Consider the following 13150-nt stretch of genomic DNA (forward strand, 5'->3'; position numbering starts at 1 on the left):
TGACTTCTTTATGCAAATGTTTGATGTATTCTGCTCTTGAAACAACTACTTCACTAGTAAACATATTAGGTGGTAAGGGTGACAAATCTAACAGAGTTAATGGATTAAAGCCATACACAACCTCAAAAGGTGAACAATGAGTGGAGCTATGTATTGCTCTATTGTAAGCAAACTCTACAAAAGGTAGAGTATCCTCCCAAGTCTTGAGATTTTTAGACATTAATGACCTAAGCAAAGTTTCTAATGTTCTATTAACCACCTTAGTTTGCCCATAGGTTTGTGGGTGATAAGTTGTTGAAAACAAAAGCTTAGTTTCCAATTTACCCCACAAAACTTTCCAAAAATGACTTAAAAATTTTGTACCTCTATCACTAACAATGGTCCTAGGAATTCCATGAAGGAAATCGGAAGTGATGATTTCCATGAGTAGCGGAATAAGACTATTATAAATTATAATCATGAATCAACAAACCATTTACAATCGACTTCAAACAAATGGTTATACAATTATATAGAGAAATTACAGCATGAATAAACTCAAATGCATAGAAAGACAAACTCTACGCACATAGGCAGAAATGTCTCCATGCTTTGTTGCACGACCGCTCGAACAACAGCGACCACGAGCGATCGATCTACACGACTGCAACATTGCACGAACACAGCATGAACACTTCGCGCTCGTCCTCAACGAAATCCTCGGTCACGATCTCCTCTACAACACGAACGGACTCCTCACTTGTCCTTCGCGACACAAACGGCCTCCACAGCACCACGAACGGCCTCCAGAAAACCTCAACGGTGTCAAGTTGAGTCTGACACCACCAACAAGGCGACCTTGATATTCTCGGTGTGAGAATCCAGAGGGTGGGCTCTGTTCGGACTTGGTATGAGGCAGATGAACGGAGGAAACAACGATCGCGTACTCGACTGGGCAAGTGGGAGAAGTCGAGACCTATTGTATAGGTCGATGCCCAATCGTTTAGATAAAGTTATGTGATCGTCTAGCAAAAGCTATACGACCATTTAGCTTGGTCTATCACCTATAGACTCTACACGATCGTTTACCTTGGGCCAGCGATTTTTTAGCAAAATTATGTGATCGTTTAGTAAACACTGCACGATCATTTAGCTCGCCCAACCATCGTTTAGTAAATCTGTATTTACTTGACGACTAACGTGAGTTTCTTTTTCGCTAGAGAGAAAATTCAAATACTTTTCAAACTTTTGTGAAAACTTCTTTTTCAAAATAGGAAACCAATTTCCTTTTAAACTCACGGTTACCATGATTCAATAACCACCCACTACTTTGGTTATTTAAAAGAAAAAGTATTAATTATTAGATAAATGATAACCAACTTATCATACTATATTTATAACCTATAGTTTTAATACTTCATCTCATGAAACATATAAACCATAGTTCTTTTTCTATTCCATGGTACTTAATGTAAATCTTATTTACATCAATCTTCCACTAGATGTATCTTACACATCATACCGATTATACATAATATAAATCAAAATACCTCTTGTCAATTTGAACATTACAAATCAACACCAAAAACTAATTCTCAATAGAATCCAAGCTACCAAGGGGGACCTTATAGAACTGTAGATCCGAAGCTCCAATGGTATGTGAATAACTGACTAAACTCTTTAGTCACGGGATCCACCATCCGTTAACTGCCAGACACTCCACTAAAGACCGACAGTTGAACTCTCCTCACTACAGATATATGATGTGTCCATCTAACCAATCAGCAATGCGACAACCCTTCACAGATCGCTCGTAAGTACAGCTGGGCCAATAACCGTTATGCCCCTGTAGTTACATCTGTCTCCTAACGTACCACTGATCCTTTCTAATGAACATAAGTCATAGTCTTACTATGATTGAGTCTTCTCTTCCAAAGAAAAGCTGTGGCCACTATGTTCAAGCCTTAGAATGAGCCCTTAAGGGAGCCATCTCTCTACTTATCCCTGCTTTGAGAAAGGAGTAAATTTCATATTGTGGATTGAGTTCCCAGTTCTCAGATCAGATAAGTCCACGAAAAGGTAGGCATGTTGAGTTGGCAATCTAGCCACTCTCACCCATACTAATCAAAGGACCGCCCTCAAAGGCAGGAGTTTTCAAAACACTCATAATTGAGGTCATGTCACCTATGGTCGTTTAGGTGAAATGCAAGTCTCTAGTATCAACAGCGTTATATATAGAGTCTAGTCATCTCGTGGTCCAGATCTTATACAAATTCTTTGTATAGGACACCCTCGCTCCACGTCTCCACATGGATGGTCAGGATCTATCATCTGTAGTAGTTTACAACACTTGTAAACCTCTACAAAACAGGCCATATCCGTAGTATCACCAGGATCAGATATCCCACCTTAATCCTTATACTACAGACCCATTTAGGTTATCGCTTAAGGCATAATCCACTTGTATATCACATATACATGCTTAAGTTCACATAAGATAACCAAGGAACTTTGTTTATTGGATATGAGTAAATGCCACAATTAAATAACACTTATTTTATTCATTGAACAATGTGTATCTTTACAAAACAACGAGACTCCGAGAGAATTAGGACACCAATCCCAACATTCCATGCAATCTAACCACTTCCCTAAAGAAAAGATTAGCTATGTTAGTAGCATCATCTGTTTTATTACATGGTATGAAATGTGCTATTTTACTAAACCTATCAACTACCATGATGTCTCCTAGTCTTTGGTAGTCCTAAAACAAAATCCATGCTAATGTCAACCCAAGGTTCATTAGAAACATCTAAAGGTGTGTAAAGACCATGTGGTTGTGTCTTAGACTTAGCCTTCTTACATTTGAAACATTGTTTACACACTTTATCTTTCTCATTTTCAACCAATAAAAATGTTCAGCCAACATGTTATATGTTTTAAATTCCCCAAAATGCCCCATTAATCCTCCCCCATGAGCTTCCTTCACAAGAAACTCTCGAATGGAACACTTAGGAATACGAAGTTTTCTTTTCCTAAAAAGCATTTCATCAGACACAATATAATCATACACGTTTTTCCCTTCTAAACATTGAATATACACATCATGAAACTCAGATGTCTCTACTTTGTACAAATCAATCATGTGTTTAAAACTAAGAATTTTTGCACTAAGGGAAGAAAACAATGCATACTTTCTTGATAATGTATCAGCCATCACATTATCCTTACCTTTCTTGTAATGAATGATATATGGAAATGTCTCAATGAATTCTACCCATTTAGCATGCCTCTTGTTCAACTTTGTTTGGCTTTTGAGGTGCTTCAAGCTTTCATGATCCGTGTGGATGACAAAATATTTTGGCACAAGTAATGTTGCTAAACTTGCAAAGCCTTTACAAGTGCATGCAATTCCTTATCATATGTGGGGTAGCTAAGTTGTGCTCCATTTAGCTTCTCACTAAAGAACATGATTGGCCTATTTTCTTGCATCAAAACAGCTCCAATCCCTATCCCACTTGCATCACATTCAATTTCAAAAGATTGGTCAAAGTTAGGTAAAGCAAGACGAGGTGCATTAGTCAATTTATCTTTTAATTCATTGAATGCATTTTCTTGCTTTTCTTTCCATTCAAATTTCACATTCTTTTTAATAAGTTCGTTCAACGGTGAGGCTATGCTATTGAAATCCTTAATAAACCTTCTATAAAAACTAGCCAAACCATGAAAAGATCTCACCTCGGTTGCATTGGTGGGTGTTGGCCACTCTCGAATAACCTTGACCTTTTCTTCGTCAACTTTCACCCCATCCTTTCCAACAATGAATCATAAGAAATTGACTTAGTCTAGACAAAAACTACACTTTTTGAAATTGGCATAAAACTTTTCTTCTCTAAGTTTAAGCAAAATTGTCTTGCCATGCAATATATGTTCATTCAAATTTTTAGAGTAAACAAGAATATCATCAAAGTATACCACAACAAATTTTCCAATGTATCCTCTCAAAACATGATTCATTAGCCTCATAAAATTACTTGGTGCATTAGTAAGACCAAATGGCATAAGAAGTCACTCGTAAAGTCCAAATTTTGTTTTGAAAGCCATTTTCCACTCATCTCCCACATGCATTCGAATTTGATGGTAACCACTTTTAAGATCAATTTTTGAAAACAAGTTTGCACCATGTAATTCATCTAGCATGTCATCCAATCTAGGAATAGGATGTCGATACTTTACTGTTATTTTGTTGATGGCTCGACAATCAACACACATCCTCCATGTTTTATCATCCCCCTTTTTTAATAAGGATTTGTCCCTCAAATCAAGGTCTTCATTTCTTACATCAAAAGGAATCAAACCAGCTATATTGAAAGTAGAACTTACATTGTTACTCACCTCGAAAACTCCAATTTGTAGTGTTATTATTTATCCGCTCTATTCACTGTGAAAATAAACATCTCCCTTTGGTTGAAGTTTAGACATTTCTTTGATCTGGAAACCTTTCCTTTCGTAGATGAACCCAAAACCCAATCACCGGTTTAAAAATCATTTTTCTTCTCCTTGGTTCTTGCCTACTTGATAAGCTTTTGATCTTCTTTTTTATCCTTTCTTTGACTTCTTTATGGCAAAATGTTTGATTATTCTGCTCTGAAAAACAACTACTTCAAGTAAACATATAGGTGGTAAGGGTGACAAATCTAACAGAGTTAATGATTAAAGCCATACACAACCTCAAAAGGTGAAACAATGAGTGGAGCTATGTATTGCTCTAATTGTAAAGCAAAACTCTACAAAAGGTAGAGTATCCTCCCAAGTCTTTGAGAATTTTTAGACATTAATTGACCTAAGCAAAGTTTTAATGTTCTATTAAACCACCTTAGTTGCCATAAGGTTTGTGGGTGATAAGTTGTTTTGAAAACAAAAGCTTAGTTTCCAATTTACCCACAAAAACTTTCCAAAATGACTTAAAAATTTGTACCTCTATCACTAACAATGGCCTAGGAATTTCCATGAAGGAAATCGGAAGGTGTGATTTCCATGAGTACGGAAATAAGGACTATTATAAATTATAATTCATGAATTCAACAAACCATTTAACAATCGACTTAAACAATGGTTTATACAATATATAGAGAATTACAGCATGAAATAAACTCCAAATGCATAGAAAGACCAAACCTCTTACGCACATAGGCAGAAATGTCTCCATGCTTTGTTTGCACGACCGCTCGAACAACAGCGACACGAGCGATCGAATCTACACGACTGCAACAGTGGCACGGAACACAAGCATGAACACTTCGCGCTCGTCCTCAACGAAATCCTCGGTCACGATCTCCTCAACAACACGACACGGACTCCTCACCTTGTCCTTCGCGGACACAAACGGCCTCCACAGCACCACGAACGGCTCCAGAAAACCTCAACGGTGTTTCAAGTTGAGGTCTGACACCACCAAACAAGGGACCTGATATTCTCGGGTTGAAAAACCAGAGCGGTGGGCTCTGTTCGGACTTGGTATGAGGCAGAATGAACGGGAGAGAAACAACGATCGCGTACTCGACTGGGCCAAAGTGGGAGAAGTCGAGACCTATTGATAAAGGTCGATGCCCAATCGTTTAGATAAAGTTATGTGGATCGTCTAGCAAAAGCTAATACGACCATTTTTAGCTTTGGTTCTATATCACCTATAGACTCTACACGATCGTTTACCTTGGGCCAGCGATTTTTTAGCAAAATTATGTGATCGTTTTAGAAAACACTGCACGATCATTTAGCTCGCCCACCATCGTTTAGTAAATTCTGTATTTACTTGACGAGCTAACGTGAGTTTCTTTTTCGCTAGACGAGAAATTTCAAATACTTTTCTAAACTTTTGTGAAAACTTTCTTTTTCAAAATAGGAAACCAATTTCCTTTTTAAATCACGGTTACCAATGATCAATAACCACCCACTACTTTTGGTTATTTAAAAGAAAAAGTATTAATTATTAGATAAATTGATAACCAACTTATCATACTATATTTATAACCTATAGTTTTAATACTTCATCTCATGAAACATATAAAACCATAGTTCTTTTTCTATTCCTATGGTACTAATGTAAAATCTTAATTTACCATCAATCTTCCCTAGATGTAATCTTACACATCATACCGATTATATCATAATATAAATCAAAATACCTTCTTGTCAATTTGAACATTTACAATTCAACACCAAAAACTAATTCTCAATGAGAAATCCAAGCTACCAAGGGGGGACCTTATAGAACCTGTAGATTCCGAAGCTCCAATGGTATGTGAATTAACTGACTAAACTCTTTGTCACGGGATTCCACCATCACGTTAACTGCCAGACACCCACTAAAGACCGACAGTTTGAAACTCTCTCACTAACAGATATATGATGTGTCCATCTAACCAATCAGCAATTGCGACAACCCTTCACAGATCGCTCGTAAGTACAGCTGGCCAATAAACCGTTATGCCCCTGTAGTTACAATCTGTCTCCATCGTACCACTGATCCTTCTAATGAAACATTAAAGTCATAGTCTTACTATGATTGATCTTCTCTTCCAAAGAAAAGCTGTGGCCACTATGTTCAAGCCTTAGAATGAGCACTTAAGGGAGCCATCTCTCTCTTATCCCTGCCTTTGAGAAAGGAGTAAATTTCATATTGTGGATTAGAGTTTCCCAGTTCTCAGAATCAGATTAAGTCCACGAAAAGGTAAGGGGCACTGTTGAGTTGGCATCTAGCCACTCTTATTACTGCATGGTAAGAGATTTAAAATCAGAAATTTTCCATATATATGATATGAATATTGTTTAATATTTATTTTTTTTATTGTACAAAATAATTTTATTGGTGATGTTCAACAATATTCAGTGCAGAACAACTTACCAGAATTGGGTTCAATGTGTCAGCAAACATTGGTCAACGTAGAAGGTATTATTCACAAACAAGACAACTCAATGTTGCTGACACCGATCGAAGATGTATTCGTCGTAGACGACAACGACAACAAGGTGAACCTAATTTAGAGGGACACGAAGACAACCCCCATGAGGGGTAAGGGCCAGGGGTCGTTTTTAAATTTCATGTAAACTTTCATTTTCAAATTATAAATTCAAGAACTAATTGTAAATATTCTTTAATGTCATGGTATTTTTTCTTAAAATATGAGTGCAAGATGTTTTCATTATAGATTAAATATATAATTAAGTTTAATAATGAAGGAATTTGTGGATCAATTCCTAAAGTTTTTATATTGTTGTACATCTACAATTAAAAAAAATAGTCAACAAACTTTAAAAAAAATAATAAAAAAAAAAAAAGCAAATCATGGACTGGGTCCACGAGTTTGCATTTGACTGGTCAACCAGTTAGTCGACATGGTGCTGACTAGATTAAACGGTACTCGTGTACTGGGTACACGAGTTTGCCACATAGAAATCATGTACCCGGTACACGATTCCACTACTCCAATTTTGTCAATAGTTTCACAAAACACCTATTCTTAGAAAATGTTTCCCTCCAACCCTATTTTTGTCATTATATTTTAAAAAAACATTATTTAAAAAAAAATCTATAATTTTGTAATATCCATCTACAACTATCAAAATTAAATAGTATTAGTAGGAGAATAGGTACAATCAAATGGAAGTCTAAAGATAGTTTTGACAAGCTAAATTTCTAAATAAAATGGTAATAATGAGGGGTTTATTGTGGAAAGAGAAGCTACAAAAAGATAAATGCTGAAAAAATCTAAGTGATAAAAATTTATTGCGGTCTATCATTGATAGAGAATGACATTTTGCTATATTTATAAATAAGTTGGCTCATTTTTCTTTATTTGAATACAACCCTAAAAATAAAGGAGTAGAAGTTATAAGAAAATTATAACAAGTGTGATAAGCGCCCGCGATACTTGTTGGATGCAAAGCTAGAGGTCCTTCTAGGATCCTTGCAAACACTCACAAAGAAAGCTGCTTAGATCGAACTTAGAATCTATGATGGTCACTCTTAGATCCTAAGACAACTCATTCCAAAATTAGCTTGATCAAGACTAATCCAATGAATTGATTTAAATATCAAATCTAAAGCAAGATTTGAAAGAAAAAGACAACACCAAAGGGTTGAATAAGCACAAGCTTTTTACATCAATAATTTGAGTTTTGAAGAACATTACAAGCCATTTTATAGGCCAAATGGTCGTGGATAGACCAAGAAACTCAAAAGTCATTCAAATACAATTAATTGCAAATTGTAGAAAATAACACCTAGAAACTTGAAACTTAATTGCATACTAAATTATAAGTCAAAATGCAAAACTAAGAATGTAGAAAGTCTTCAAATTTCTTTATATCTCCTCTAGAAGGCGGCAAAGTAGTTATTCACGTTTGACAAGGTTTGACATCACATTTCCCCATGCAGTGCATACTTGACAATATTTTCTTTACAAAATCTGCACACTTTTTTTGACCACCATATCATCTTCCAACTATAGGACTTTTCCCGTGCCATCTTTATGCCATTCTCTTCTTGACTCATTGAACTAACATTATATAAAACTTTGGTTTCAAAATTATTTGTCGATTCTTGTGAATTTGCTAGTTTTTTAAGATGTAGTGTAAATGCCTCTTGAATCTTCTTTGCCTTGCTTCTTGTAATTGGTTCTTTAGGTGCATGCAATGGTTCAAGGGTTGAATTCACATCAAAGTGTAAAATGGGTCTAGCTTTGGAACTCGAATTCACCCAATTGCTTGATTGATCATATAAAGATAACGGTCATTCAATCATGCAAAGGCTCACCCACTTTGTTTAGTTGACCCAAACAAGTGTCCCCAATTTATTAACTAAAATTAGCCCTAAATGCATGTTAACCACTTGGAACAACCAACTCATCAATAATACACAATCCTAACATTACTCCTACGTGATTTCAACAAGGCAATTACGTATCACAAAGCAAATAATCTTGGCAACAACGTGCATCTAAATAGTATAAGAACTCCAACTTTGCAGCCTTACTTTGGTAACTCTCTCGCTTTCTTTCCTACACACTAACAACTAATGATGAAAGAGGCTAGCATTGAGCAATATAAGTTTAACAAAGACTTTTCTTTTTCTCTCTTTTTTTTTTTTTTACTATGCTTTTCAACACTTTCTTTTTTTATTTATTCACAAATGGCTTAGCTAAAATCTAAGCATGCATCATGGAATTGTGCTTCGAACAACCTAACAACTACCACTAAGGTCTTTTGGAATTGCAACAAAAATTAGACCATAGAACAAGATTCTAGGTTCTTGAGACTTAAAATAGATGGGCAAAGCACTAAGCATGCATGAAAACTTATATATATTTTTTTTTTTTTGGAAAAATGGGCTAAAAAATCATAATTATACTTCAAACTTGCTCAAAAGCAAACAACATCACATAAAAAGTATATCATCAATGGTTCTAATCAATAAGACGAGCAATAAAGCAAACAAACAGTTTATGCACAAGATGCTCAATGACTCAACAAGATCACAGGTCTTGATCAAAATCCAACCTTCCTCAACTTCAAAAGCACACATTGTTCTTAATGTATAAAACAATAAAAGGTGAAGAAAAAATAGAAGGAAAACATAAAACCTTCGCTTAAATTTGGATGTGCACCAGTGGCGAGGGTTGCTTCTCCCTAATCTTTCTCCTTTCAATTGACACCTGAGAAATAGAAAAGAAAAATAAATTTAACCTACAAAAAAAAACAAAAAATAAAAAGAAATTAAACTAAGAAAGTGAGTAAATGTTTGACGCTTGGCTGCGTCCAAGAAGCACAAATTTTTTATGTCATTATGCTTGACGAGATTCATATGTCTAGGCACATAAAAGTTCTCGTATTTCTCTAGCCGTATCTTTTGGCTTGGGTCAATATAGCTTTCAAAACCAACAAGTGCTCATGCAAGTAAGTCATTTTGGATTTTTATATCTATAAAAGTAAAAGAAATAAAAACTGACTCAACAACTTATTCAAAATAAACAAAAGAATGAAAAGAAAAATAACACTTTGTACTCGTAAGAAATTAAAGAAGAAAGACTCATGAATAAGGGAAATCCTAGAGGATAAAATAAACTAAGCCTTTCCAACATTAAACTTTATCACCCGAGCTTTTTTAGGTTTCATCACAAATTCTTCTTTAGTCTACCAACTAGTTTTGAGCACTATATGCTATACTCCAACTCTTACTATCGATGTGGATTACCTCACAATTATGTGCCTCGATGGTGTCAAAAGATGACTGCAACAAGGGTTCATCTTGCCTCCTAAATGATTCAACTATTTGAGTGACTAAATCACTTAAACTCTATATCTCAATTCAAGTCTCTAGTTCAAAATAAAGACTCTTATGCTGGAAACGGAGATTTTCTTTCTTAAAAAGAACATTTTTGTTAGCAATCTCTCACCACATTTTGTAGGGACATATTTGGGTCGACATTATGAGTCTGCATCGACATATTAGGCACAACGGGGTATGAATCGTATTGGCTCTACTCCCATCCTTGATTTCCATAGCCAAATGATTCCTCTCATCAAGGACAGTAGGAATTGTAATCCTTTTGACTTGATACCCTCCCATAGAGTAGTCGTGTGGCATTAGACTCTACTGCAACCTAGGACATGCTTGCATAGGATGACCTACGAACGAGAAAAATATACATACCTACACTTGCCGTAATCTCCCTGCAACCACTTGACTAATAAAAGAAAAGATACTAAAAAAGCTAACAGTTAAGGTTACTCACCTCGTTACTTGGCCAAGCTACTCCATTATATTACTCCCAATCTCATTGAGAATGTCATGACATGCGTAGGACAAAGATACAAAGAAAAAAAATCAAACACAAAAGAAAGCTTTTAGAAAAGTACCTAGGCAAAACTAATTGGCTTATCCAGTAATGCAACAACTTGAAAGTTAACTTATTGAAGGTCTACAATCAAATATAATTTATATACCATTCTACAATTACCAAAAGTAAGTAGTATTAATAGGAGACTAGGTTGATCCATAGGGAAGCGTAAGAATAGTTTCTACAAACTAAATTCTTAAATAAACAAGGGGTTTAGTGTGGAAAGAGAAAATGTAGAAAAACATGTCAAATTACCATAAAAAAGACTATTAAACACTATGAACTGGTCACTAAAGTTGGTCACATAGTTGGTCAAGGTGACCGTTAGAGTTGGTTATCGAAGGTGGTGTCACCAAATTGACTGTTGGAGGTGGTCTTCACTGAAGATAATAGTCGAAGGTGGTCATCGAAGTTGGTTACTAGTTGGTGAAGATATTGAAAACATTGGAAGGAAAGGAAGTTGATTATTTTAACCACGAGTAATAAATAGTGTTATTGTAGCAAAATAGAAGTTAAAACAACTCTTACTCCCCATTTTCTTAACACACGCCCCAAACACAAAGTGGGTTATTTAACTCATCAACTTATTCCAAGTTAAAGTCATAAAGACCCCTTAAATGATTATTAATTGGAGCATATGTTCTTTTTCTTCTTCTTTTCTTTTCTTTTTTTTTTTTTCTTTGAATTTGGGGTTTGATATTATATAAGAGATAATGAGGAGTGGAGGAATTTAACATACATAGAGATGCCCATTTTCTCTAGTAGGAGCAGGAAAAAAAAATCTTAAACTAAGACGAAAAATACACATCTTTATTTCTTAAACTTAGGTGTAATTAACATATAAGGTTGAAGGTTCACCAAAGGAGGCTCAATTGACGTACGATCAACAATAAAGAGGTCTATCTTTTGAATCTCTCTTCTTCTATTATACTAACAAAAAAATGGTCCGGTATTAGAAGTTATTTAAAATATTCGGTGCTCGATGAGATGATACTCAATAGTGATTATCAAAAGTTCTTAAAATACTCGATGCCCGATGAGATGATACTCGATGGTGATTATCAGAAGTTCTTAAAATAGTCGATGCTCGATGAGGTGATACTCGATGGTGATTATCAGTAGTTCTTAAAATACTCGATGCAATACTCGTTGCTCGATAATGAAGTACTCGATTGGGCCTAATCAGTTTGTTAAAGCCCATCTCTGTGTATGTATATACTCATAATTTCTTTAATAAAATATGTGAAGATATTCACTCTTTTGAATGTTGGTTGTTAATATGGTATCAAAGCAATTTTTCCTCTAATTTTTTTCTTTTTTTTACTCTTCCGCTCTCTTTTTCGTCTTCAACCTCCTGCCATAAGTAATGATAGTCTTCTGTTCAACACTGAAAAACCAGTCGACCCTACAATTATTCCTCCAAATAATTCCTTCACATCTTCAACTTCTCAACTGTTGGGGTTGATGCCCTAAATCTCGTAGGGTCCTGTAGTTTGTAGACACTTGTATGAACAAACATTTTGTGATTTATAATATATGATATTTTATTCACGTTGTCTATGAAATATTTGATATTTTAGTTGCATTTACCACAAACCAATAAACTAAGATCCATGGTTGTCGTTGTAACTTAAATATGTATGCGGAAACATACAAATGGATCATGTTTTAAGTGATAACCTAAATGGTTTGTAGTATATGGATAAGGTTGGATACCTTATCCTAGTGACACTACGAGTATGACCCGCTTTGTAGGTGTTACAAATGTTGTAAAGTGCTACAAATTATCTGATCCTGATCATTCATGTATTAGACATGCGAGCGAGGATATTCTATACAAAGAAGTTTGTATAAGACCGGACCAAAAAATGTTTAGTCTCGTTATATAACGTCATTCATAATTGAGACTTTCATTTCACTAGGATGACCATAGGTAACATGACCTTAATCCTGAGTGAGTTGTAAACTCATGCCTATGAAGACGGCCCTTTGATTTGCATGGGTGAGAGTGGCCAGATCGCCGACTCAACAAACCTACCATTTTGGGGATTCGTCTGGTTGGGGAGCTAGGAACTCAGCTACACATGATGGAATTCACTCCTTCCCAAAAGCAGGGGTAAGTAGATAAATTACTCCCTTAAGAACTAGTTCCGAGTCTTGAACAATGTGGCACCACACCCTCTCTTGGCCCGAGAGGGGTTTAGTCATAGTGAGACTATGATCTATTATTTATTAGAGGGATCAGTGGTACTTAAGGAGTCAGATGTAACTAC

The sequence above is a fragment of the Benincasa hispida genome, chromosome 8, assembly GCF_009727055.1.
Source record: "Benincasa hispida cultivar B227 chromosome 8, ASM972705v1, whole genome shotgun sequence".
Lineage (NCBI taxonomy): Eukaryota > Viridiplantae > Streptophyta > Magnoliopsida > Cucurbitales > Cucurbitaceae > Benincasa > Benincasa hispida.